This window comes from Denticeps clupeoides, chromosome 19 (genome assembly GCF_900700375.1).
Source record: "Denticeps clupeoides chromosome 19, fDenClu1.1, whole genome shotgun sequence".
Classification (NCBI taxonomy): Eukaryota; Metazoa; Chordata; class Actinopteri; order Clupeiformes; family Denticipitidae; genus Denticeps; species Denticeps clupeoides.
In genome coordinates, this window is record NC_041725.1 from 9734726 (window position 1) to 9761606 (window position 26881).

Sequence of the window (26881 nt, forward strand, 5' to 3'; positions counted from 1 at the left end):
ACCAGTGTGAGCGCAGCAGTGACACCTGAATTCCACGGAGCACAGGTCCTGACCCTCCATAACGTCTCCACCTCTGACCCCTACACCTGGAGATACAGGTCACCTGGCACAAAGGAGGAGAAAGGGAGAGAAGTTTTCTCTTGGAAAACTCTTGGTTTTGCATCAAATAAATAAAACTGAATTGGGTTTCAGCAGGGATTAAAATGTTTTTTTTTTGGACAAATGAACACACTCTATACACTCTATAAATTGCAATTAAATTATATGAAGAGCCATTCTATTTCCATGGGTTCCGCTGGGTTCTTGTAGTTTAGGCAATACAAGAACATGCGCGTTACACTGATTTTATCACAATTAAGAATGTACACAAACAGCCATCCCATTATAAAATATATCCTGAGGCACAGTGAGATGCCACTCCCACCCGTCTAATCAGGGCTGAAAATCAGGCAACTGAAGTATGTAAACTCCGAGGAAATAAAAAAGGTAATGAACTATGAACTAAATATAGTTCTGGAATGACTCCAGAACTATATTTTATTAACCGGATATTCACATTCTAAAACTACCATTCCGGAACTGGTATTTTATGTCATTTCTTTTGTATTCTCACTATGAGGAACAGTGTCTGCTGTGGTAGTGTAGTTGATGTTTGCAGTGATGTTTGATGTTCCATATGCTCTCCTCGGTCCTGATCACGGTTTCATTTGCGTGCCTTTTAGAGACAGAAAATGAGCATATGGGTGCCAGGAGACTGAGCGCATGTGTGGGAAAGCGTGAAGGAGCGAGAGACGGCGCGTATACTTGTGCGTACATGTGTGGGGGGGCCTTTAACTCAGGTTCCATTGCTGCGGCAACTGCATGTACGTGTAGGCTTGTACTGGTGTGCGCTCGGAGGAGAGCGGCGTAGGAGCGATGCGCGGCTGGGGGAGATGGGGGCTTGAACTCATGACCCGGTGCAGACAGACAGTCAGACAGACAGTCAGACTCTCTGTACAGTCTGTGCTACAGTGTTGGGTTTCCCGGACTGTATGGGCTTTGGCGGAGCCGCTCTCTTTGTGTCAGCCCTCGGGGCAGAATGCAATGCAGCTGCTACTGTTACCAGTAAAAATGATCCGTCTGTTGATGGAGTGCGAGAATGGAGGCGTTCGCATTGAGGGAAACTCTCTCGTGAAAGCGGGCGCGAGAGGCCGGCATTGATGCATTGTGGGACTGTTAACGTTCAAGATCAACAAATTGACCCTGTGGCCCCCATGACAGTTTTTCTTTCTGTAATGACATGGTTTCAAATTTTCCTTTTGCTCAATTTAGGCCGCACATTGGTCTCGGTTCTGCGTTCTTCTCCTTCTTCACCACTCGAGGTGGAGGTGTGCTCTTTCTGACTTGGTGTGTGCACACACAGTCTTGTCACTCTGTTGCTCGCCCCCTGACAGTAAAAGCTCTTTTCTTTCCTCTGGTTTCAAGCCAGGCTTGCCTGTTTTTTTTTTGGAATGCCTCTTCTTTTCAATTAAATGCTTAGCTGGGTGTTCTTTGTGCACAGCTGAAACCTGGCACCTGACGCAAATGGCGCCTTGTCAAGAGGGCGACTGACAGACACCGCTGTAAAATATCAGGATTTTGATGGAGTTCTGAAACGACCCTGCGTGGCCGAACGGGCGTCGTTCAGATGGGATGCAGTTGGGTGTGGAGTCCGACTCCAGGCTGCTGAGGTCTGGCGTCGCCTCCGCTGTCCAACTGGCCACCAGCCGCTGTGAGTCAGCCTCTGTGGTCCCCACCTGTCCCTCTGCGCCCGCCTGCCCTCGCTGGGCATAGACCATCAAAAACGGTCTATGCACGGCTCCAACATCCCACCCCCTACCTGGGCGAGACAAGTCACCACTCAGCCAACTGCCTGTCAGTTTTGGCTTCTTGGCTGATGCTCTTTTCTAATTGGTCTTCTTGCTCTACTTTGCAGTACGGAAAGTATTTTTCAAGCCCTGAACAGTTCACATTTAGTAAACGGACACTGGCCCTTTAGTTGCTTTTTGAAACCGGGATGACAATAGAAGTTCATAAGGCTGGGACACTTGAGACAATTCAAGACTTGGGGTTCAAAGGTCAGCTGCTCGTCTGCTGGGGTTACAGGCCAAACATGCGGCAAAGAAAGGACAAGGCAAAGAAAGAATATCCCCCTTTCTCTCTCTCTCTCTCTCTCTCCCCCTCTCTCTCTGTCTGTCTTTCATCAAATCACTGCTTCGAGTGCAGAACGCTGCACTGAATTGCACCAAGCAGGAATTGCATGGAGACCTCAGCGTTGCCAAAACACACCATGATGTCAGCACAACAGAGCAGCCTGGCTGTGGAACAGCGGAGCCACTCCGGAGGCAAGCGTCATGACAGTTCCCTTCTCCAGGTGGGGGTGCGAGTGTGCGCTCCCTCCGTCTCATTATTCCTGCTTCTCCGAGCGTCTTGGTTTAGTAAATTTAGCAAATCTCTCTCATTCGCTCCCTCTCTCTCCATCCCACACTTTGTTTGAAGGCAGCCTTCAATTTCCTGGGTAGCGCTCTTCAAAGCCACGGGGAGGGGGGTGCGAGGGAGAATGAGATGCCAGAGGCACAGTGACAGCTGGGCTGCAGGAGAGCCAGTGAGGAGATCAGAGGGTTCGAGTTTCACCGACACAGACTCAGAGCCACTCATTCTCCTGAGAGCCAAACTTCTTCACACATACATGTTTACTCCCACACACACACACACACACACACATGTCTACTGGATCACTACACACATGAGGACTCTTACATAGGTGTAGTAGACACACAGGTTAACATTGGTCTTCTTGATCACTCTCGCACACACACACAAACACCCACAAGGATTCAGTGACATTCTGAGCCATTGTTCTTGTTTGCTCCTTCATGCACAGATATCATGCAAAAAAAAAAAAAAAAAAAAAACATTGGGTTTAAACGCGAAATGTGTTCACAATATCATATCATCAAAAAGCATGGGCTCATCTTAACTCAACTGAACACTCAAATACTGAAATGCAATTGCAACATGAGGCCCTTTATTCCCAGGTGAGGGTCTAAACGCTGAAGGGAGAAATGAAAATAATTTGATCCAATTTATACAATATGTTGACTTTGGAAAATTGCATCGCTCTTTTTGGATGGAGCTCAGCGTGTTCGCTGGCAGATCTCTCGGTCCACGTTTAAGTGATTAATATATGTTCACAGACCCAAACCATCTGTCCTCCTCTTCCAGTGAACTGTCGTGTGGTCACGTCAGTTGATTCTTTCTGAACAGTGTTGTCGTTCCGAGGACCGCTACCCTCTGGTACTGATTGGTTTCACTAATGTGAAAAGCACTACTGTTTTGTGGTATTTTATCCAATCCTTGTTTATATTTCTTAAGTTTTATTCACAAAATTGATAAAAAAAAAAAAAAAAATTTCACATATTTTTGTTAAATTGATAAACTGGGATTTCATACTATGTCATTGCATACAAAAAAATGCATAGATAAGAACTAAGTGTGGAATGTTGGCCTGCAATTTTAAGGAGAGCCCTGCCTTAGTAGTATATCGGGCATGTGCATCTTCGAACCAATAAATATGCAGCACACAAAACAAGCTACTTTTTTCTTGTTGTACAGTGTTTACTATAATTATTTTTCATTCATGTATTTATTTGACAGGGACAGTGCTTATTAACAGAAACATAACTACTCTTGTTCCCTGCCCAGATCTGATCATGGCAACCAAAAAAAAAATATTAAAATACAATAATTTATCACATTCCTGCAAACCACAAAAAAAAACATAATGCACCTAGTATTGCACAAGTGAATCGTATGCACCTTAAACAGTACACATGCGTACTGTATCTAACTACACTGCTATCAAAGTAAAGTTAAATATTCAGCAATTTTTGTTACAGGTCATTGATTGTCATCCCTCCCTGCAATCATGGAAGAAATCATGCTGGTCGGGGGCAAATGGGACTGTGCAAAACCGGTCTGACAGTGTTTTGTTGGAAGCTGTGTTTGGTTGCGACAGTTGCTGGCGGCAACATGGAACAAGGTGACATCAGTGATCGCAAAGCTTCCGTCTGAGGTGAAGTGCGACATAGGTTCTATTAAGAACTAGATGACCTTGGAATAGATAGGGTACCACTCTGTGAAAAACCAACAGGGTCCCTAACACTGTGGAACGTGGAGCAAGAACATAATGAGGAACAAGAGTAAGGAAAGTGAATGGACAAGAAGGAAAGGGGGGTGGTTTTGTTAATCCCTGCACATCTGGCTTCTATTAGAATGTGGGGGCCGCTAAAATAATGTTTTTCACCCTACAAGCCTTTCTGTGCTATAAATTACCCAGCAGCCACTGTGCCTTCCTGACTGAAGTCCCTCAGTGAGCCGGATCTTGTTTCTCCACTCGGCCCCTTATCTGTTCCACACCTCTCCCCTCAGTACCAGACCCTTAACATTCAGTCCGTCATACTAACAAGTCTGCGCTTCACATCGCTCGTCCTCCTTGAGACATTTTTCTGACATTTCCTCAGAGTTCATCCTAAGGCCCTGTGCTCAGTGAGAAGCAGGCAGTGAATAATCCCTGTGTCTGTTATATGTAATCCCTGTACCTGTAATTTATAATCCCTGTGCACAATCATTCAGATGAATCCGATCCTTACTAGGCCCTGTGTCAAAGAGGAGCTCAGATGATGTCTGACCCGTGAGGCCCTTCTTGTCAGCAGTGAGGTCAAACCAAGTTCACCATAGGTGCAAAAAAGGAGAAGGAACGCTGAAAGGAGAGGCATATATCTGCCGTGGTAAGGGGATGAGCGCAGGGCGTGAGGCCTACGTGAGGAGCCTCGTCCAGAAGGTCGATTCCTCTTCACCCGAAACACCAATTAGATAAATTGGAGTTGACAGTGGCGAGGAGATGAAAGGCAAGCCGATAGGGTAATGAGAGGAGGCTAACGATGGGCGCTAACGATGGTCGGGACAAGGGCCCTGATTTTTTTTACACCCATTAGGCACCTGTTCCCTGGGTGCAGCTGGGCCTGCCAGGAGGACGCTGCACCCCAGGTGATGCCCGAATCCCCAGAGCATCTGCTGTGAAAGAAGAGCCCTTCATCCCTTATACCGAGTGGTGAATTAGAGGGATCAGTCAGGATGTGTGTTCATTTTCATCTGTTACTCTACTGGACTGGTGGCCATAATTCTTCTTATATGGTCCATTGGTGTCTGGCGGACGCTGGTGGAGATACTGACCATAATTGTCCAAATAGGCTTTTTTTCACAGTGTACATATGCATGTCAATCAAAAAAAGTATTTCATGCTCCGGTCAAAAGTCCAAAAAAAGAGAACAGAAATGAAAGGAAAATGGTGCAGTGAGAGAAACAGAGATGAGGTTAAGCTGCGGAGAGGCTGCTGACATACTTCAGTGGTGTGTAATTCTATCTGGTCACGGCCTATCATGTGCAGGGGCTGGAGTGATCCCTGCGCCGGTGCTCATTGTGTCACTGGGAGCCGTGCCACGTTCTCAGATACCCCTCCTTAAAAAAAACCCCATCTCATATCACTCCCCGAGCATGTCTCTCCATTATTCCAGGCCGTAATTACCTTGCCTGGTTTCACTGCCTAAATCCAGTCCCCGTCGTCTTTGCCTGGCAGCCAGCTTCTGAGATGCTGTTGAAGAGACGTGTCATTAACTCGGCCCAGTGGACAGACATGCGGAGTGACTGTCTGACAGCGTCGCCTGCTTGCCCTGCCAGTTTCAAGGGCTGTCTGTCCATCTGTCTTGCTGTCCACGTGCATTCCATTTCAGTCTAGGACAGGGTCTCACTAATCTCTTTCTGGTCTCCCTAATTCTTTTTAACGTGTAATTTTTGTCATTGTCCCAGTCCCATTTTTGTCATGGACCCTCACCAGTGGATGTACTACAAGAATCCAAAGAACTAATTGCTTAATGTATGTCAATGTTGAGAGAGCCGAAAATCTGAAACTCAAATAGTCTTGGGTACGAGGCAGATGGTTTTGAAGACTGCTGGAGAAGATCGTGGAGATGCATTAGCCAACTCGATTTCTTTTGACTCAGATTTGGCCTTTACAGCCTGAAGAAGATTATCACTATCAGAGTCTCATCCCAGACTCACTATATCCCATCAAAGGGAGACCTCAAAGGACAGCATAGGGGTTTTGGAGGCTAGGACAGACAGGACCATGTCATCTGGCTTGGGATACTGAGAGCACCATTTTTCTGTCATTATCAGAAGGTTTATGAGTGTAGAGAGAGAGCGAGAGTGTGTATGTGTAGGATTTGGGGGAAATTATTTCCTCATATGGGGGTCTAAGATATCAAAGCCGGAAGGGTGGGGAGCAGGCGAATAGACGGGGGCAGACAGCTCTTTGTTTCCAGCTCCACCCCAGGATTCCATGAAAAGACCAGCGAGCAGCCTGATTTGTCATGCCTCTGGTCTGCCACTTCTGATTGGCCGAGCCGAGCAGGCAGATGTTCTGGCTGCAGCAGGGGGTTCGAGTGATTCCAGTTCCCCAGTCTCACACCGCAGGATGGTAGCACAACATTCTTACAACATGTACACACACTCTCGCGCACAAATGTGCAGGCACACGGCAGTGTACGTGCACACAAAGAAACGTGCAACGTGCTCGCCCAGGCACACTTGCTATTCCTGCGGACAGAGATGACATTCATGCAGCATGTACACTCCATTATGTACCTCACTACATATGGTTGCATTTACACTGTGATCCCCAAACAACCAAACCGTGATGAATGCACAGAACTCTGCCAGGATTTCCTTACGTCGGCCCTCTCAGTCCTGTTCCCAGGGTCCCGTCCAGCATGATTTTCCTTTCCAGCCTGCTACGTGCATCATTTAACCATTAGCCATTACCTGCGCCTGTTTCCGCACTGCCGCGCAACGCATGCAGTACGTGCGAGCGTGTGTAAAGCCGAAGGCATTTGAGCAGGGTTCGCTGTGAATTGTGGGCCACCACTTGAAATTGCACATTTGGCGTTCAGACATCACACAGTAGCAGCTGCAATAAACACACTACACTGCCTTCTGTCGACTCTTTCAGATAAAACACTGAGATCCAGGCTCAAGGCCCAATACACTTGTTTATGAAACTCCAGTGGTTTCAAGGGCTGTAGCGGTGAGTTGGAAAACTGTGAACCCAGTGGGGTTTAATGGTGTTAAAACGCACAAGCAGTTAGGCATTTGTTCATAAACGTCACTTTGGCTGATCGAGCCAGTTAAAGAGAGACATAAAAGAGAAGTGGATGCTGCTGAAAGGATACATTGCAGAGGAATGCAATAAAAACATGATTGGGAAAACCGAAATTAGGAAAATGAATTTTGTCGGTAGACGTTTCTGTACTACAGTTGGTTGCATGAGGATTGTTACGTGGTTGCTTGGTCATTACTTCATGAAAAAGAATTTTTGGAATTAGCAAATAGGCTTAAAAGCTGCAATTAAGAACATTGCCCAGAAGTATTTTAAGGATACTTTTTCTATGAAATGCTTTACACATTTCTAAAATCACAGTACAGATTTTTTTTTTTTTTTTTTTTAATCCACAAAAGATGTGTTTGTCATCATAAAACAAAAACTGGAAAACAACACAAGGTATCGCCACTACTCTGTCACTGGAGCGTCTGCGAAAATAGTTACCGTGTTGGTATCTGTTTCTGAGATTGTGGATTTGGGGCCTGCCAAAGACAGGTACTGCTTGGAAAATCGGACTACACAAGGGCAGGATCTTTTGTCTACTGTGCCGTCAGCCCACATGCAAACGCACATGAGCCCAGCCACATGTGGCTACATGAGTGCCCACATGCTCACACACTGGCATACTTGTTTCAAATGCAAAATGGAACATTTGGAGAGCCAAATGGGACTCTTAAACGGGCCTCCAGGAAGATTTATGGGTCCGTTTATGGCACTGTGTTGTTTTCTTGTTCAAAAACAAAACAGATGTACATAAATCCTGCTTAATCAAAAATATTTTATAATAAGTAATCTTTTGGGTGACGCATATTGTCATCTATATAATTTAAGGCGAGACATGCACTGTTCCCTATACCCTGATTGGTCTCTTTGATCTCTCCAACACATTTCACAATCTGTGTTTGATTCTATCAGTAAATTATGTTTGATGCATTTCACTCTGTTGTAAATCATTATGGCCATTAATGAGGAAGAACTGCGTCTAGGTGGAGGTTCATCTGTAGTTTTTTTTTCCACATTAAATTTGTTCCACATGGTCAGATGGCTGCGTCCTAATAACTAAAACCAGCTTGAAAAGAACAGTCAAGTGAGGCAATGAATATTGTCAGAACTAGAGCCAGGGGGCAAAGGTCAACAATTCCGACCGGTAGACGGGACCCGTCTGATTGTGTGAGAATCAGACAGACTGGCCACCCTTTGAAGCGGCAAATCGCCGTAGGTGCGTTCTGGCACTTGGGCGAGAGGGGCTCTAAGAACAGAGATGTTCTGGTAGTGTTTATCGTTAGCGGCGATGGTTCCTGCGAGGCCCGGCATGTTTGAGAGATAACAGGCCCTTTGAGCGTCCACCACCGAATGGCATATGACCAAAGGGGTTCCTCCCAGGTCATGGACAATTGAAGTCGGAGCCAGCGATGCACATCTGGCCCTTATTTTATTGGTGTTCAATTTTGTGTCGGCATGCACAGAGGGCAACAAACAAAGTGCAATTCCACCCTGTTCCCAAATCTCAGACTGCGACCCCCCCCCCCCCTCCCCAACCCTGTCCTCCCGCAGCACTGAGATTCATTTGAAGGCGCATAGGCATATGAATGTAAAGGTAGTGTGCTCATATTGAAGCAGAATTCCAGAGAAACCCCCACAGGGTAGACGACAGGGTTTATTTAAAAGCAAGGGGAAAAAAGTCAGAAGGCGGCGGGAGACTGGGAGTCTGAAGAGGATATTAAAAAAAACACATTGGGGGAAAAAAAACTCCCCTCCGGCAAATTTTTTTTTCTTTCACTTTCAGGAACAATTTTGTACCTTTCCTTCAGGACTTAGTTGTGGGGGGAGTCAGGGCAGAGGATTTTTTTTTTGAAGGGGAAGTATTGTTTGAGTATGAAGTGTAGGGCGCCTAATGAAAACCAACTGCCAGCCCGTCACCATCTATCCGTCCAGCTCGGCGTGGATGTTCAGAAGAAAAGCAGACGCTGTTCCTAATCCTACCATTGCTCTTTTTTCCCTTCTCTCTCTTCTCTCCTCTATTTTGAGATGGTAAAAAGACTTGCTACCGATCGGTGAAAAATTGAAGTGCCTTAGAAATGAGAGCCCCTTAATTCAGATTCTAAAGTCTCTTGTCAGTCTACTGGAGGAACAGACTGTATTTTTCATTTATGGAATATTCTCTCATTTATGGTTTTAATGATTTTTGGAGGACTAAATCTTCTGTCGTCCACTTGTGACATTTCCTAGTCATTTCATACTCAGCAAATCAAGGACCCTCAATCCTAAAAGACACCACTCCACCAACAAGTGTTTTATTATATTGAAATTGAAGTGATTGGCATCGTGAGACACAGCAGCACAGCACACGGTGACACAACGAAATGTCTCCTCTGCTTTTAACCATCACCCTTGGTGAGCAGTGGGCAGCCATGTCAGGCTCAGGGGCACCTTGGCGGTCCGGGGATCCCTTCTGATTACAGGTCCGTTCCTCTGCCCGCTAGGCCACCACTCCACCACTTATAGCAGAAAAATGACACTGATCTTTCAACCAACAAATACCCAATATACAGTCAGTGGCACACTATTAAACAATATATAAGTGGCATCTTCACATGCCGCATAACAAAGCAGGTGCAGTCGGTGGATTATACTCAGTTGCTCCTTTATGTTGTTGTTTATTCTGAATATTAATTTTAAAAAGGCAGTTAAAATATAGCTGACTCAATTATTTCATTGACAACACTAATTTACATTCATTATGTGTATGATTGTAATTGAGCATGTCAGTTTCCAATTTGCTTTCCCAAATTGCAATCTGTCATAGACATTGCCTCCCTGCCCTTTAAAGGTGAGGTGATGTTGTCATTCAGATTAGAATTTTTCTTTACGTTATACCAAAAACAATAATTAAGAAAGTTAATGTACGTCAGTGTTGTGTGAGCCGAAGTCTCAAAAGTCGTTTTTTTAATATGAATGTGCGTGTTTTATGATCTGTTTAAGATTTTTCAATCACCTGAACATGCCTGTAAATGGCGGGAAGTGTCTCTTCGAGGATGACAAGGCTACCCAGTTTTCAGTTCCATTGCTTTTTCATTTAATATCATTTAAAGCGTCTAATCAAAATGTTTGTGGCTGCTCCGATATCAGCACCCCTTCTGTAAGCGTCTCCGCCCCCTGCCTCTCACTGGCCTTGCCAAAACAAACAAGATTAGTATCTTCTCTAATTCTGGAAGATTACTTACCCATACCCTATCTTTGAAGGAGGGTTTTGTGTGATGCAGGGCCAGCAGGTCAGAGCGGTTTGGAGGAAGTGAGGGAGAAAGCGAGATGAGATTGAAGCTGTGGGCTGAGGGTGGAGTGGTAGATGGGCGTCTTTGGCTGCTGCCAGCTCTTGTCTGGGTGGGTCGTGCCCCCTTTTTCGGGATGAATGTGGTCTTTCTGGGATGCCCGGCGGCTTCCCTTATCCCCGGGGCCTGATGCTAAGTAGTGATAAGGTCCCTGAAGAGTGGGTTCTTTCACGCTGTGCAGTGGCTGCTAATCCCAACCGTGCTGGCCAAGCCACCAAACCCAATATTCGCTTTCATACCGCCGGCTAATGAATATGCGTGCATTCGTTTGATTGCGTGTGCAGGGTTTGCGGCTTTCTGAGGACACAGAATTATCAACAAACTCCCTTTGACCTGCCAGGAGGAAACCGTATATCTGAACAGTATATCTAAAGTTGTCATTGAGAACCGTTTACTGGTAAACTGTTGGTGCAGCTTACAGTTAATAATCTTTGATGTCATTTTCACCTTCAGCACCTTGATATATAAAGATGCACCATGAACATGATACTAGCATACAAACATCAATCAACTTTAAGGTAAGAACCTTACCTTACTGATCAAGGAGATATAAGATAGATGATACCTTTATTGCCACTGTACAAGTACAATGAGATATTTACTTTACTTTACTTTACTTTATTTAGCAGACACTTTTATCCAAAGCGACTTACAATAGGAAGACACCAGCAATTCTCGTTCGATTTCTATAGAATATCGAGTTTACAAACTAAGAGCCCTGATAAGGCTTAGACTTGTCAGTGAAGAGCATGCTCGGAGATTGTTGGGTGCTAGACTAAGAAAAATTATAATGTATTTATACATTTTGTATTTGTTTGTGCAATGTGTACGCATGTGCTTGTGTAAGTGTTAGATTTGTCTGTAATATTTTTGGAATAAGAGGGTTTTCACCTTCTTCTTAAAAGTGGTGATAGTCTCGGCTAGTCGTGTGGAGGAGGGCAGGTTGTTCCACCAGCCAGGGACAACAACGGAGAACAGACATGATTGCAATCGGAGACCCCGTGAAGAAGGAATTTTTAGTCTCCTTTCGTTTGCCCATCTGAGAGAGCGTGCAGGAGTGCAGGAGATATAGTTTGGATACAACTATAAAAGTAGAACACTTTGACTACAGACTTTTATTACGGGGGAGCTAAGGTAAGCTTGGACTGGTTAATAGGATTATCAAAAAATATACTACTATGTGCTTAAACGCATGTGAGTGTATGTGACTTGGAAGGTCAAAGTGCACAATGGAAAACAGGACACCCAAAAACTCTGTAACTCGAAACCCTGGTAAGTTGAGAAGACATAAATATGAAGGTTCTTTCTTTTGCCTTACTGTTTCCTATTGATTGGTCAACTTTGTGTCTTTGACGATAGCACCTCATTGCTCCACTCCCTTCCTATACCTTAATAAATATGAATATAATGCACTAAAACGGGGTTAGCTTATGTACAGCTCAGCTGCCCCTGGACAAACCAGCAAAGCTCCTGCTCATTAGTCTAAATCAGTCCGGACAGCTGACGGAGCCTTTCATTACGTGAACCATTTACCGTTGCCTTCTTATTTAATGAGGGCAGTTTTTTGCCGTCACCTAGACAGTGGTGATTTACAGTCTTCTGATCCCAGATCAGAAGCTTGGACTCAGGCTCATGGACCCCGCAGCCTTTTCCGACACCCTGGGCCAGGAGTGGGCGGCGACATACACAGCTGGGTTCAACATGGGGAGAGGTGTGAACTCCACTAACTTAATGAGGTGATGGGACAGGCGGATTACTGCATGGGTCAGGGGTGGTGGGTCTAGGTCCAGAGAGGCTGGTATTAATATCCGAGACGCAGTCTGAAAGAAAGGCACTCGCTCACTTGGGCACGGTAAGTCCGCAAACAGCAAGCACACGTTCCCTCTGAAGCTTTAGCTTTAGGTTTATTGTCCAACCTGCGAAGTGAAGAGGCTGCATGGCCTGCTGGTTGATTTACGTGTTGCTCTTAACCTGTCCGAAGACCTTACAACCTCAGTTCATCTGTAGGTTAAGTATCGGCCGGGCTATCAAGTTGCTGGGTAATGCAGGAAGGTCATGGATGGAATCGTCGCGAGCTCCATGGCTCGTTTTTTTTTTCCCTCCGCCCATCGAAGCGTAGGGTTCGGAGTTGCCTGGTGCTGGCAGGGGTCAAATTGGAGGCTGTTTTTACAGTCACGGCGTTCGGAACAAGAGCAAGAGGGAATCAATTCTGCGCCGGGTCAGGGGCGGGTCAGCCATGTGACTCGTCCGCTGGTGTTCATCGCTCGGTCTCGGCAACAGGAGACTCGCGAAAGCACCGAGCACCAGGTCCATAATGCTGATGCCGAGTGCCAAGTTTGCTTTGAAGAATGAGCGCAGGATAGTGTTCACATTTGTGATTGTCTTCACCCAAGACGGATTCCCTCTCATACCCGGATTATCCTTAATAACTCAGTATCTGACAGAGTTCCCAGCAGCCCTATCAATCTGTCCCTAAAGGAGGAGCTCAGTTGCAGCCTATCGTACCTCCCATATGCCAGGAGTTCAAATTCCTGGACAAAACTGCTGCCCTTCGCTTTACCAAACGTCCGTCCCCATCCATCGCTGTAGGGGGAGACCAAAAGCCCCATCCCGTTAATCCTGAGTTTTCTACAGGAATGTACACATCTCTGTCGAAGGAAGAGCTATGCAATAAAACTGCAGGCTGATAAGAGGTAGGACAGGCCTGGGACTGCGAGAGAGGGGCTTCGTTCGGCGTTCACGCCCTGGGTGGGCGTTAGAACAGGGAGCTGTGAAATATGTGCCTCAGCGGAGCATGCTTTATATTGAGTTTTAACAGGGTTGTAAACTGCTCTTCAGTGCCTGGTCATCAGGAGCTCACAGGCCCGTGGCACTTACGGATTACAAGCCAGCGGCCACTGCAGGCCTGGCGCACCTCATGGTGTCGTTTAAGAGCAGTGATGATATATGGTGGCGTTTTTGGGAGGATTTTGCTGAGCACGAGGAGCTCTGAGACGCTCATGGTTTGAATTTTTCTTTGCCACTTTTGTTGTCCTTGCGAGGGCTAATTTGAAACCAGAGCTTCTTCAGACGGTTCCATTTCTCTCCCCTGCTCTCTCTCTCTCTCTCTCTCTTTATTCCCTCTTTCCCTGTCCCTCTATCCGTCCCCAGGGAGCAGCAATTTATGTCTCCGGAACAGGCGCAGAGAATGGAGCTAAGAGGATGCCTCCAGGATGGAGTTGATTGTTCACGGGTCTAGCTGCTCTCCGTGGCATGAGGAGGGAGGGCGAGGGAGATTTAACACAACGGGGTAAAAGAGGGAGAGATTATTATGAAGACATCAGCGTTCCGTCTCCACTTTCACATCTGCTCTTCCTGTTGAGGGATCTGTGTCTCCACCATACGTTCTCCTTCCCGCCTCCCATCACTGTATCTGCTGATCAGATCCTGCACGGCAAGGCAAGACAAAACATGAACACTAGCCTACAGTTTGGCTTTACAGAAACACACATGCAATGGTTTGGAAGTTAACCGAGGATGCCTTGACTTCGTGATGTCCTCAGCGCAAACGGACGGAAGATCACTTTCTCGTGTGTGAGTGTTTGAACAGACTTTGATGGTATCTGAGAGGACGGTGCGCGACCTCGGGTTATGCACACTGAGAAATGCTGAGATGAGGGCGCTGTCCTGGCTGTGATGAGACAGGATGGATACGGGCAGTGTATGCTCTACCACACATCCCAGACTTGTCCAGTCTGTCCTCAGGAGACAGCTTCTGGAATTAACATCTAGATCGTCATTAAGGCGCATGTGAACTTGCATTTCCCATTCACAGTGTATATAGCGCTTTGCAGTTTCAGAAACAGTAGTCAGTTCTCCGTAATACCCGTAATGAATGTAGCAATCCCTTGCTCGGTCTGTTGCCGTGGACAACAGTTGCCCTGGATTTAGGAATGCCTGTCAACAGCGTCATGGGCTTCTCTAAAGAAATGTGGCATACATGATGGATGGCATTCTAGTGGCCGGTGCCAGGTGTTTGTGTATGTGTGTGTGTATCTGCGTGCATTGATGTTGTGTGTGTAGGAGAGGAGGGACAGAGAGAAAGAGAGAGGGTATCCTACACATTTTCCTTTATAACCACCCCCCCCCCCTTCTGAAAAGCATCCATAAGCATTCCTGAGGGCTGAGCACGCTCAGATTGATTTCCGCAGCCTGCATGCTAAACCCCTGCGCCCTCATGCACCATGCCATGTCCCAGTAAATCCAAAATAGTGGATTAAAGCTCCACAGTGTAATGGTATCAAAACAAACATGGCATCCATTTACCAAAGGCCGGCAAATTTCCTGGCGGCGTATAAGCGGCGCACAGTTCAGCGGGTGAACCCGTGCAAAATGAATATTAATCCCTGCTAGCTTTCGGCTTTGTTGGATGACAGAGAATAATGTTCTGGGCTACAGAAAGGACAAAGGGGAAACGTTGGTAAAGGAAGAGGCCTTTGTTGATCCTCTGGGCATACATGACCGCTGGTGTCCAACTGGAGAGGCCGAACTCTCGCCCGATTCCACCAGACCCAATTCACCCCAAGAGCTGCTGGGTATCTGGCCTTCCTGGAATGGACTTTAACACGATGCCTTCGAACTGAACTTGTCCAGTGAGGACACAGCTTTCCCAAAGGGATTGTTTGTTTAACTGTTGTTTTACAGAATAACCACTGGCAGGAAGTCCTTAAAATAGCAGTTATTTATAAAGTTCCTATTGGAGTAACCGCTGTCTGGCCCCTCCTCCCCCTCTACCCAATGATACCCTGCCATTGAGGAATGCACCCATTCACAAGCTTGTAGCCATCTTGGAAGCTTGCCTCCTAATTCCCGTTTCCATGGTTACCCCGCAACTCCGGGAGAGATGATAAGCACTCGGGGTCTGGAGCACGTAATCCTCTTCATCTAGCTCATTTTCAGCGTCTATTCAAGTCATTCATGTCAGGCTGGCAACGGCATTTAGCTGCTTCTCCAATCTTTATTGGTTTCATTAGCCTGCCATTCATGCCCTGTCTGCAGCTCAATGGCAAATACCACATAATTGCATTTTTTAAGACATCTCCTAAAGTGACAGATCTTTCTGGACTGCTTTCAGGACCTTCTGGTTTGTGCAGCTCTAATTGCTATAAATGGTAATAAAAATATTTATGCCAAGGAGAGTGAATTAGAGCGTGTGTCGCTGCAGACAGCCGACTGTGTGCAAGACTACATCTGTCGACTGAAAGCTGGGGATTGGCTTGGGATTAGAGCTTCAATTAGATGTGGTAGATTTGAGGATGTATGAGGAGTGTTAGCGTGAGTATTCTTCTTGTCTCCATGTGCACATCACAGAGACTAAGAAAACGAGTGTGTGTGCGATAAGACTGAATGGTGTGTATTCTGATCAATTGGCTGTGGTATTTTTGAATGAATCAACATTCTGGGCACTAGCATGTGTGTGTGTGTGTGTGTGTGTATCGGTGCAGTTTTTTTTCTCAGCAGTTTAGAGTGTATTTTGATCTGGTCCACCAGCTCTGCCCCATAAATCACAAAGTCACAGAGAGACCCTGGACCAGTGAAAACACCGCCGTTCAACATGAATAACGTCTCTTCCTGCTGATCTATTCCCCCAGTTCCAGTCATCAAGCCTATTGTGACGGCTTTATGCCAGCACTGATCTTCCTATTGTTAATGACACTGTTCCTCACAACTGGGGTCGATTTAACACATGAATGCAAAGTGTCTGCACTACAGCTGTGTATATTCAAATACTCACCTTAGACTAGTTTTAGGGTAAAATCCACTAAATCTGACTTTGTGGAAATAAACACGCAAACAAAAAACAGGCAAGCTTGAACTTATAAGATCTTATAATCTCATGATTGAGTGTTCACTTCTTCATCTGAAAAGTAAACTCAAGACAGTCTACAGGATATACTTTTCCCGGGTGAGTAACGTCTTGAGACAATATCCTGAGACAGTGCACCGTGTTCTCGCGAGGACGTGTGCGGCGACTGCGGCACCGCGGGACGGCCTTGAGTCGTGCAGGAAATACTGGGAGCGAGGGACAGCCGCATGGAGACGTGTGAATAAGTGAGATGTTACGTACTGACCGAAGTCCCAGAGAGCCCACGATGGACATTGTGATCCACCCGCAGTGATGGAGAATCCAGATGGGCCGGGGGTGCACTCTCGCTCTCTTTCGCACACTTACACACACTCACACAAACACACACCTGTCTGTGCCAGGAGATATATGGTCTTCCTGAGGGAAAGTCTATATGTTGGGGCTGTAAAAGAGAACTCTTCTGTTGACTATTTACTGCATTTCCAAAGTCTGTTGAGTCTCGGCAGGAAGAAAGATTTTTGTGTAGGAATATACTGTTTCGTTATGTATAAGAATAATGGATCTCTGTAGAACTTTAGATAACCTAATGTATCTCCTGACATATGTTTAAAATTCCAGCCAAAAAACAGATGGTGCATGTGGACACATATAAATTAATTTCAGAATCTGGAAAAATGGGGTAAATAAATCAGCAGCTTTCATCTTAAAAAAAAAAAGTGCACGGCCTTGCGGCCGCACAGTTGCTTTTGGGCCGGGCTTTTGCAAACATTTCATTTGTCATTTGTTGAACAATGCTTAATTTGCCTTCAGGTGCTGGGAACGACTCGCCTCTCACTGTTTGATAAAGTAGCGCTTGTGGACATTCTTAGCTGAAGGGTTAAAGGTTGCCTTTAGGCCTTGATTTAAGGCTGAGGACTGACCCGTCAGCCTTGGCCCTGGCGAGCCCTGGCCTGAGCCCTCGCCCCTCCTGCTATATGAAACGACCTTTTGATTACAGAAAGTGCCAGGCATCCATCGGCCCCCCTGCTGACAGAATCAACATCGCTGTGCCTCGCTTTGCAGGTCGTAAACACACTGCCGACAATGGCCAGGGCCTTTTTTTATCCGGCCCCGACCCAGTCCACTGGCTCACTGTACCCCTACAATAAAGTGCGCGTGCCTGTAGCACCCTGAGGGTGCTTATTAATTCTCTTGTTTTCACCCTTTATTTAATGTTGTCTTATAACCACTGGTTAGTTGTCACCCAAAAAGCTGCACTTTAAATATCAAATATAGCCTAATATAATCACATTTGATTTAATACTGTGTTATTAACAATGGTCAGTTAACACCACTTTTCTTTCACATTTTTATCTTCTTTTATTCTTTAACGGAATGTTATAATTGTGACGTGTATCTAATTTAAATGGTTTTATTTCCTTTTGTAGTGTGTTTTTCACCACCACCCACAATCCATCTCAGAACATTTGGTGCAGGGAAGGGAACTCACCCAGGGTGGAGTGCCAAGTCACATGAGACAAACCATTCAGGTCCTTTTTTTTTAAATAAAATTTCTTTTTGCTAAACTTATTTTTACCGAACTGAAAGTTTGGTTGAAAGTTTATACATAAGGTCCTCTACACTACTATAGGTCCGTCAGTCACTTTTCATTATTTACCACAACACAAGAACATTGTGTTATTTTTTTCTGGCCAGTTTTAGGGTTAAGGTAGAACGCCTGTTTAAGCATGATGCAGGGATGTGACAGTGCCATTTCTGCAGTTAAATAGGGGTCAGCGGTGGCACTTCTGCTTTGTGCAGCTCGGGGGGGTGATCAGTGCTGTGATGCTGGTGCCGGTCACAGGGCATTGTATTGGCAGCTCGGTACAGATAAGTGACTGTATCCCCGGGGGTCCAAAGACAGCGGTGCTCTCTGAGAGCAGGAGAAGTGTCTCCGCTGTCGGCTTCAGTTCCCAGCATGGCTCTGGTCCCCCTCCCTATACGCACCCACCTCTTACCCCTGACTCCCCTTTCCAAGCCCTTTGTGTGCGGATCCCCTTGCTCCCTGCGGACTGGCCGCTCTCTGGCCTTTCACATGCGACTGTGTCCAATCACCCCTCTCGGCCCCCCTCTGAACCCGGAGCCTCGGCCTCTCTCCCACCAGCCCCTGAGTGCCCCATGAGAGGGAGGGAGGAAGGAAATGAAGAAAAGAGGAATGGCCCAAAGCTGAAAGGAATGGGAGGACAGATGAAGAGAGGATGAATAATAAACAAGTCTCAGGTAGAGGACCTGGATGAAAACATGCCGTGTATCAGGGAGAGGCTACCTCTCACCTTTCACATCACATTGACATCACACGGGCACCCAGGACGGTGATGGCAGGATCTGAGGAAATCAACAGTAACAATATAAAAAAGAGAGACCTTTATCACCATGGACAAATCATGGTGATAAAAAAAAACAAGGTGCTAAAAAATAAATCTTCTAAAACAGAAAATATTTAGGTGAAGTGATTGTCATTGTGAAACACAATGAATTGTGGCTCTTGTTTTTAACCATCACCCTTAGTGAGCAGTGGGCAGCCATGAGAGGCACCCGGGGAGCAGTGTGTGGGGACGGTGCTTTTGCTCAGTGACACCTTGGTGGATCGGGATTCGAACCGGCATAAAGATAAATAAATACAATACATAAATACATACAGATTGTATGCAACTGTATTTTAGCTCTATATGTATATTAATACTGTTAAAAAGTTGGATAATTTAGAAAAACAATTTTTAGGCATTTTTGTATGCAAAAAATGGGTCATAAAGGCAAGTAGAGAGGAATAATGGAATGCTGGGGACATTTCCTAATTGGGACATTTCCTAATTGAAATTCCATGGTGGCTTTAACTTTTGAAAGTATAATGCATTGTTACAGCCACACTGAAGCCCACATACATTACATATGTACCCCAGATGATTGAAGGCAGAGGAAGCAGGGTGCGGTCCAGTCCCCCTGTGTCCCCCCCACTGGTCTCTGTGGACAGCAGCTTGTTCGGTCTGGCGCGCAGGGGATTGGATCACACCTTCCACAGCACCCAGCTGTCAGATGTTGAGCAGCACCTGCTGTCTGAGGCAGGGCGGGCCCGCCGTCCCGGAGTGGACGATTACGGATGCGAGGGACGATGAGCGTATTTACACATGGCCATACGCACAACAGATGACTGTTTCGCGCCCAGCGGTCCAGCCATTACTCCTGCGTGCCTTCTCTTTCTCCGTCTCGCCCTCTCACACGCGCACACAAATACAGAGTCGATTCAGCCAGAGCTGAGGAAACGGGCCGAGCCAACCCTGCTCAGTACATGCCAAATAATACCCCGGCCATTCGCTGTTCAAACACCTCCAACACACGAGGCCTGATAGATTTTTTTAGTAAAGTACGCCACAAAAAAAAAAATGCTGTGGCAGCTTGAGCCCCTCTTTTGTCACCAAAACAGCCCTGGTCAGTCAAGGCATGGACTCCGCTAGACCTGTCAATGTATGTTGTGGTATCTGGCACCAAGCTGTCAGTCGACGATGCTTTAAGTCTGCCAAGGTCAAAGGTGGTGCTTCTGTGAATCAGACTTATTTTTCTGGACCCTCAACCGGTGTGTCCTGCAGAAGGAGGGCGCCGCCATCAAACTGATTCCATGAAGGGGACGCACGGTGTCCCATGGTGTCATGTCTTCATCAGTTCCGATAATGTCGGTTCTGCATCCGTTGCTCAGGGGTCCACATGCCCAGTTTTTTTTAGCAGTAGACCACAGGTAAACACACTGTTTATTCGGATACCTTCCAATCAGAACCGGCATTACCAGCTTTTCCCACCGACTAGTCAGTGGTTATCCTTCCTTGGACCGCTGCAGACAGGGAACATCCCACATCCAGCCATTACAATCTGGCCCTTGTCAAAGCAGCTGAAATCCTCGGCCTTCCCCATTTGTCCTCGAACAAAATGTTCACTTGCTGCCTAGTACCTCCCACCCGGTGCAAGGTGCCACCGCGAGGGGATAATAGTTGCCGTTCGCGCCACCTGCCAGTGGTCATAATGTTGCGGCTGGCCGGTGTATATATTTATTTTGCATGCACCTGTCAATGAGTTACCGAGGCATGCGCGCTGTACAAATATATCACATACTTCCTGAAAATCCGTGTGTGGTTGGTGCGCCCGACGCTCGGAGTTGACGGGGCAGGAATAACACCTGCCAACCAGGGGTCAAAAGTCAGAGTGACGCGGTTCCCCGGCAAACTCAGGAATGCAACGCCACAAAGGCTCACGAATCCCGGCATGCTGCGCATAGGTGCACCCGTTCACATCCCCAGGGCCCCGCAGTGCATTACACCATGCCGCAACCATCGCTGACGGTATAGTTTTAACCCCCAACACCTGCACACGACGCCTTAACATGTAAGGCCTGACGGTAAAAGCGTTATAAACCTGTTATAAGCATGTAACAAGGGTTTTGTGTACTTTTCCAGGCGCCTTTACTACTTTATGTCAACACAACTCGGGTTAATACTTAATGGCAGTAAAACACCATCTGCAAGTCGGTGATGAGTTTAATATCATGGCCATCGTCGCATAAAGGGTGTAAATTATGCCATTTTTTTCAGGATGTACGGGCCTTTTTGTATATGATTTGTTCGGGAATTAAGTTTGGAAAATGAGAGGATTCAGGGGGTTAAATGAAAATACATTAATTGCAGGATCAAGAGATACCTGCACGTCTCAAATCCTCCCGGGCTTCCGCCCGACCGCCAGGTTCCTCGCACTGATCCCCAGGAGTTTTTGGGGGGGCCGGCGGGGGCCCGGCTTTTGTTTGATGGCGCAGCTTGTTAACACGCCGGTATTACTGACGCCGGTATTCCCCGCCTCCCGGCGCACCGGGGGCCGCGGGGCTGGAACATTCCTGGTCTGACGGTCGAGCCCTCGAACCGCCGCCGTGATTCGCTCGCGCCCGGGGATGTGCGCGTAGCGAGAGAGAAGAAGAGGGACAAGAAGAAGAAGAAGAAGAAGAAGAAAAAAAGAAAAAGAAAAAGGGGGGACAGTCGGCGAGCGCGCGAGAGAGAGGACGGGGACGCGCACGCACGCACGCACGCACGCACGCACGCCGCGGCGCGGCTCCGCGCCCACCGAGTCCCAGATCGGACGCGAGGTTTTTGATGCGAGGACGGCTGCTTCCTCCGGCTCCCCGACCCCGACCCCCGACCGGCGGCGGCCGCCGAGCCGCACTTTGCGCTGCCCGCGGTCCCATGGAGGGCCCCGTCCGGATCGGCCGCCGCGGGAATGCGCGTTTCGACTAGTTTCTCCGGCCGCCCGCAACTTTCCCCCCGCGGTACGAGGTAAGGACGGTAACGCTTTACTTTACTGCGGTAAAAAAAAATTAAAAAACTCGACCTGAGACGCGAATCAAAGACGAAAAAAAAAAAACCCAAAAACAAAACACGAAACTAGCAGGGATGCGTCCGCTTTCCGGGGCTTTACACGCCGGTTTTACCCCCACAAAGCTCACGTCCAGGGGCGCGTTACGCGGAGCCGAGACTCGGCGTCTCGTGTTTGTGGAGCCGAAGTGGCAGAAAAGGCGGTGAAAACGCGTAGAAATGTGGGTAAATGTGCGAGTTTTATGACTTTTTTTTTTAACCAGAGTTGCCCGAGTGGCTGAAAGATGAAACGAATTCCTGAGAAACGTCAAACAAGGTGAGCGGTCGAAGTGTGTGTGTGTGTGTGTGTGTGTGTGTGTGTGTGTGTGTGTTTTTCCTCTTTTTAAAGTGCTAAAGGTTAGACTGTCAGTCGTGGGTGACGTTTTTTTACCGATTTAAACGGGACAGACGCCCCTTTGTCGGCCGTTGTCACCTAATTATTACTCCGTGACAGTATTTGTTCTGCGTCCTTCGCTTGAAAGCGTCCCGCTAGCTCGTTCAAACACGCCGACGAATGCAATCGATTAGCATAAATTTAATAAAAGACACACACACACACACACACACACACCCTACATGCCGAGAGAAGGGGGAACACAACGGGGATGTCAAGAGGGGGGAAAAAGTTAGTTGCTGTGGGCGTGTTTTTAACCGAGCACCCTGTCACACGCTGTCACATCATCCACTGCCGAGCCCCAAAAGTTCGTCCTGGGAACGTCCTGCAAGCACCAGGGGTGTCCGGTGGAGAAATGAGACGAAGGACGGGGGACGATACTCATCACTCGCCCACGACGCCAGGCCCAGATAAAAGCTCGGGATTCGAGTCGAATTATTTTGTGTGGCTCAGGCCGGAGGACGTGACTTTTTTGGAAGTGCACGGCCGTGTTGATGCCCAAGCTGCATTAATCTCTCTTTTTTTTTTTTTTAATGTAGGACTCAAATCCACCGTAGCCATTTCATTTATTCATTTGCAATGAATGTTACAGTTGGGTCCATTCTTACTGCGGTCCCACGTGCAGTGTCCTGGACGTGGTCTCATTTCAGGTCTGGTTCTAGAGATGAAAAGTTTCGTAATGCACGTTCATTCACGGCTGTGAAGGCACAACGGTCTCTGTTGCCCCGGGACTGTGGCACTTGCAGAGGCTGTCCAAAAACGTGCGCGACTGAGCCCTCGAGTCCAAGGGTAGTAGGACGCCTCAAACGGTCCCCGGAGACCCCCGGTTCGGTTCCCTCGACTTTTAATTTTTCTTTTTCGTAATCCAAACAAGGAAGGCTTGTTGGTGGTCACTCCGCAGCGTCCGGGGGGACCGGAACGGGGACGGATAAATCATCATCGGGCCGGCACTTACCATTCAGACCAGCGCTAAACGCCGCGCGGTGCCATTAAGCGCGCTAGAATAATGTTTGGCCCATTAGGCCGCGCGGCTAATGATAAACACGTGTGCCCGTCGGGAGAGGTATGCTAAGTGGCCAATTTGACACAAGCTCGTACACACGCACGGTGGCCCCGCCCCGTACGGACGGAGCTCGGGCGGCCCGGCGGGGCTCGGGTCCCAGTCCCAGCTCGGGGCTCCGCCGCTGAAGGGTCGCTTGCGGGGTGGTGTTTCGGCTGCAGGCACGTCTGCTGTACAGAGATGTAAGGTTGGTAGTAGCCTAGTGGGTAACTCCCTCGCCTCTGAACCAGGAGACCCAGGTTCAAATCCCGCTTACTACCATTGTGTCCCTGAGCAAGACACTTAACCCTGAGTGTCTCCAGGGGGGGACTGTCCCTTTAACTACTGACTGTAAGTCGCTCTGGATAAGGGCGTCTGATAAATGCTGTAAATGTAAATGCTGTAAAAAGGTTCCACGGTTGTGTAAGTGTGTGTGTGTGTGTGTGTGTAAGTGTGTGAGCGGGATCTGAGAGGCGGGCGGGTGTGTTCTTGCGGGCGGGACGGAGAGAGAGAGAGAGAGAGAGAGAGAGAGAGAGAGAGAGAGAGCGGGCTCACCCAGAATGTATTTTGAGAGTCCCCGCTTGCCACGCAGATGTGAGGCAGCGAAACCTCATCTCTGGCCCAAAATGGATGAAAGTGAGTCTTTTAGCGGCTGGGTTGTTTATTTGGGTTTCGGCCGGGATCTCCGGCATCAGGGAGCTTCCTGGATTCGCGCACGCTTCCCCAGTCGGCGCGGGTTTGTGGAACGTTGGTCCTGAAGATGAGGCGGAGGCCTTACATCCACACCTGACGCTCGGACCAACCAGATTAGAGTCTTGGGGCGATTTGTCGGGAGCTTTCGCGAAGACACGATGCAGTTTTTGTTTTTATATGTCTTCGTAGTTGAATTTTTGATTCCCGAAAATCCCACCAAGCACACTTGTAATTTGTCAGGGTTGGTCGACATCTCCGCCGCTCCCGAACGGGAATTTGGCGGCCGGCTGCCAGAGTGGCGGCGCGTTTGGGCCGGCGCGGGGGTGTTGATTGACAGTGCCCGGCAGCCAGGGCCGGGGGGGTAGATGGGAAGGACGGGCAGGTTGAAGGGCTGCGGGGCTGGTGAGTGCTCCCTGCTGGCGGAGGAGAATAACTCCGCCGGTTCACACCGCCCTCGCGCCTCCCCTGAGAACGATGGGGCGCGCGGCGCGCATAATGATGTGCGCTCTTTCCCAGAGCCCGCTCCCGGCCCGGGCTCGTTCATTTGTGACACAATAAATATATTGTCACCCGTCGAGAGATCAGGAAACTGTCCCAAGTATGCTTTTCGTTCGTGGAAAAGTTCCGCCTGGACTGCTATGCGTACGCATAAACCCGCCAACGTCTCGTCCCACAGTCGCCGAAATACTGAGCCTGGATTCTGACGTGTAAAGTGAAGTGATTGTCACATGTGATACACAGCAGCACAGCACACGGTGCACACAGTGAAATTTGTCCTCTGCATTTATCCCATCACCCTGAGTGAGCAGTGGGCAGCCATGACAGGCGCCCGGGGAGCAGTGTGTGGGGACGGTGCTTTGCTCAGTGGCACCTCAGTGGCACCTTGGCGGATTGGGATTCGAACCGGCAACCTTCTGATTACGGGGCCGCTTCCTTAACCGCTTTCAAACCAGTTTGTACTTTTGGATGCAAATCTCGTTCCTGTCTTCGTATTCCAATCAGTTTATAATACAGCGCTGTTTACACTCCGTAAAAGACGCCGTTTATTTTTTAAAGTGAAGTGATTGTCACATGTGATACACAGCAGCACAGCACACGGTGCACACAGTGAAATTTGTCCTCTGCATTTAACCCATCACCCTGAGTGAGTAGTGGGCAGCCATGACAGGCGCCCGGGGAGCAGTGTGTGGGGACGGTGCTTTGTTCAGTGGCACCTCAGTGGTACCTTGGTGGATCGGGATTCGAACCGGCAACCTTCTGATTACGGGGCCGCTTCCTTAACCGCTAGGCCACCACTGCCCCTATTTACCGTCATGTAGTAATAATGGCGAGTGAGACAATTAACGCACTTGCGTCCACGTCCGTCTAATTCCACAACCTCCAGGACCCGAAGGAAGGGTCGTGTCTTTCAGGAGATTACGGAACGGAATGAGAACCATCGGGGCAAATTTGTTTAAACAAACAAACAGTTTTCGGAGCAGCAGAACCAGATGTCCCTGCGAGCCACCGCGAGGGGCGGGGACGCGGCCGCGACTCCGTTCCAAATGTGGACCCGGAGTCCACCTGCCTCGTATTTATTTTTCCGTCCTGCCAACTTTAAGGCGTCCCGCCCACCGCGATCTAATAGTTCACGGTGAAAAAGTCCCTTTTCACCTGTACTATAAATAGGCGAGAAGGTGGCCCTGGACCCTGGGGACGGGAACACGGAGGACGAACATGTCCGCATGTGTGATTCTTGATGTTTATGAGAGCACTTAGTCTGATTGCAGTTGGCGTCATCGACAGAAAGGAACAAAAAGCAGAAGAAAAACAATCCCGGAGGAAGTTGCGACACGGCGTCACATCCCCGGCTTTGGCGAGACCTGGGATGGGACCGCTTTCCCGCTGCGAATGCTCCGCCTGAAGCGGAGATTTGTGAACTGGACTCTCTCGCCGACAGCGAGGGAGTGTTCCAGAAACGTTCCAGAGAATATACGAGGGAATGTGCATCCTCAGCGCCTTCCTGTTTGCAGAGATTCATTTCTTCGTCCTGGCTTTCTGAACTCGACCCCTCTAAATTTGCCCCGGCCCCACGTCCTGAGGGCCACAGGGCCCCTTATTCCACCGGCTTGTAAGCAGGGTTCTCCGTCTCCATTTCAGCGTTAGTCAGACGATGGACGATGTAGCTCCGCCCCCCCGGTAACCCCCGCCTCCCTCGCCACTCTTCTCGGTGAGGTGGCGGAAACGGGCATTAATTACACACGTCCCCCGTCCCCCGTCCCTTCAGCCGAGGTGGGATTGAGACACAGGAAGCCAGCTTTGTGATCTGCCCGCCGCCCCGGTACAGGAAGTTCACTTTCACGTCCTCCCCGGCTCGCGCCACCTCCGTCTCCCAAAAACACAAATAAGAAAGTCCCGTTTTCTCTGGGTTTTTGTTCAAGTTGGTTTTGCGATCGCCGCACGGCGCAAAGCGAGAGGCCAGTTCTCCGGCGCGGCCGCGCGGCGAGGCGGATAAACATTTAGACGGCCTAAATAGACACGGTCTGAGCGCGTGCCGGGCGGCCATATTTATTTGAACGGCCCCGAACACGCGCTTACGGGGGAGCGGGAAGTCTTCCTGTTTTTTTTTTTTCTGGTTTGCGGTGCTCGGGGTCTGATAGCAGCGGAGGTTTACGCACCGGGCCGAGGTCCTCGGGAGCTGAGGAGCTCTCGATAAGCGCCAGACGGGCCGGGCTTTTCGCTTCTCCCTGTTTGGAGAGCGCTGACGTTTTTTTTTTTTATGTTTTCGCCGTGTTTGAAACCGCAGCTTTTTTTCTGATGTACGTTTTATTCTGAGAGCGCTTTTGGGCGGCGGCCAGCGACCTGTCGGCCGGAGACTGTGCAGAAACCCCCCGCTGGCTGCATGTCCAGTGGCGTTGCCGTGGAGACGGAGGAGATGATGG

General features: G+C 48.3%; 1 protein-coding gene across 2 annotated transcripts in view; it reads left to right on the forward strand.

Moving 5' to 3' along the window:
- Positions 1-21311: 21311 nt before the first annotated feature.
- The window catches only part of cdon (cell adhesion associated, oncogene regulated), a 29996-nt gene continuing 24426 nt past the window's right edge, over positions 21312-26881 (forward strand). Inside the window, exons 1-2 of one of the 2 annotated variants that reach the window (XM_028961561.1) lie at positions 21312-21756; positions 22059-22111. The gene's annotated coding sequence lies outside the window, so the exon portion shown is untranslated. The remainder of the gene's footprint in view (positions 21757-22058; positions 22112-26881) is intronic. The other variant, XM_028961560.1, reaches the window with a different exon arrangement.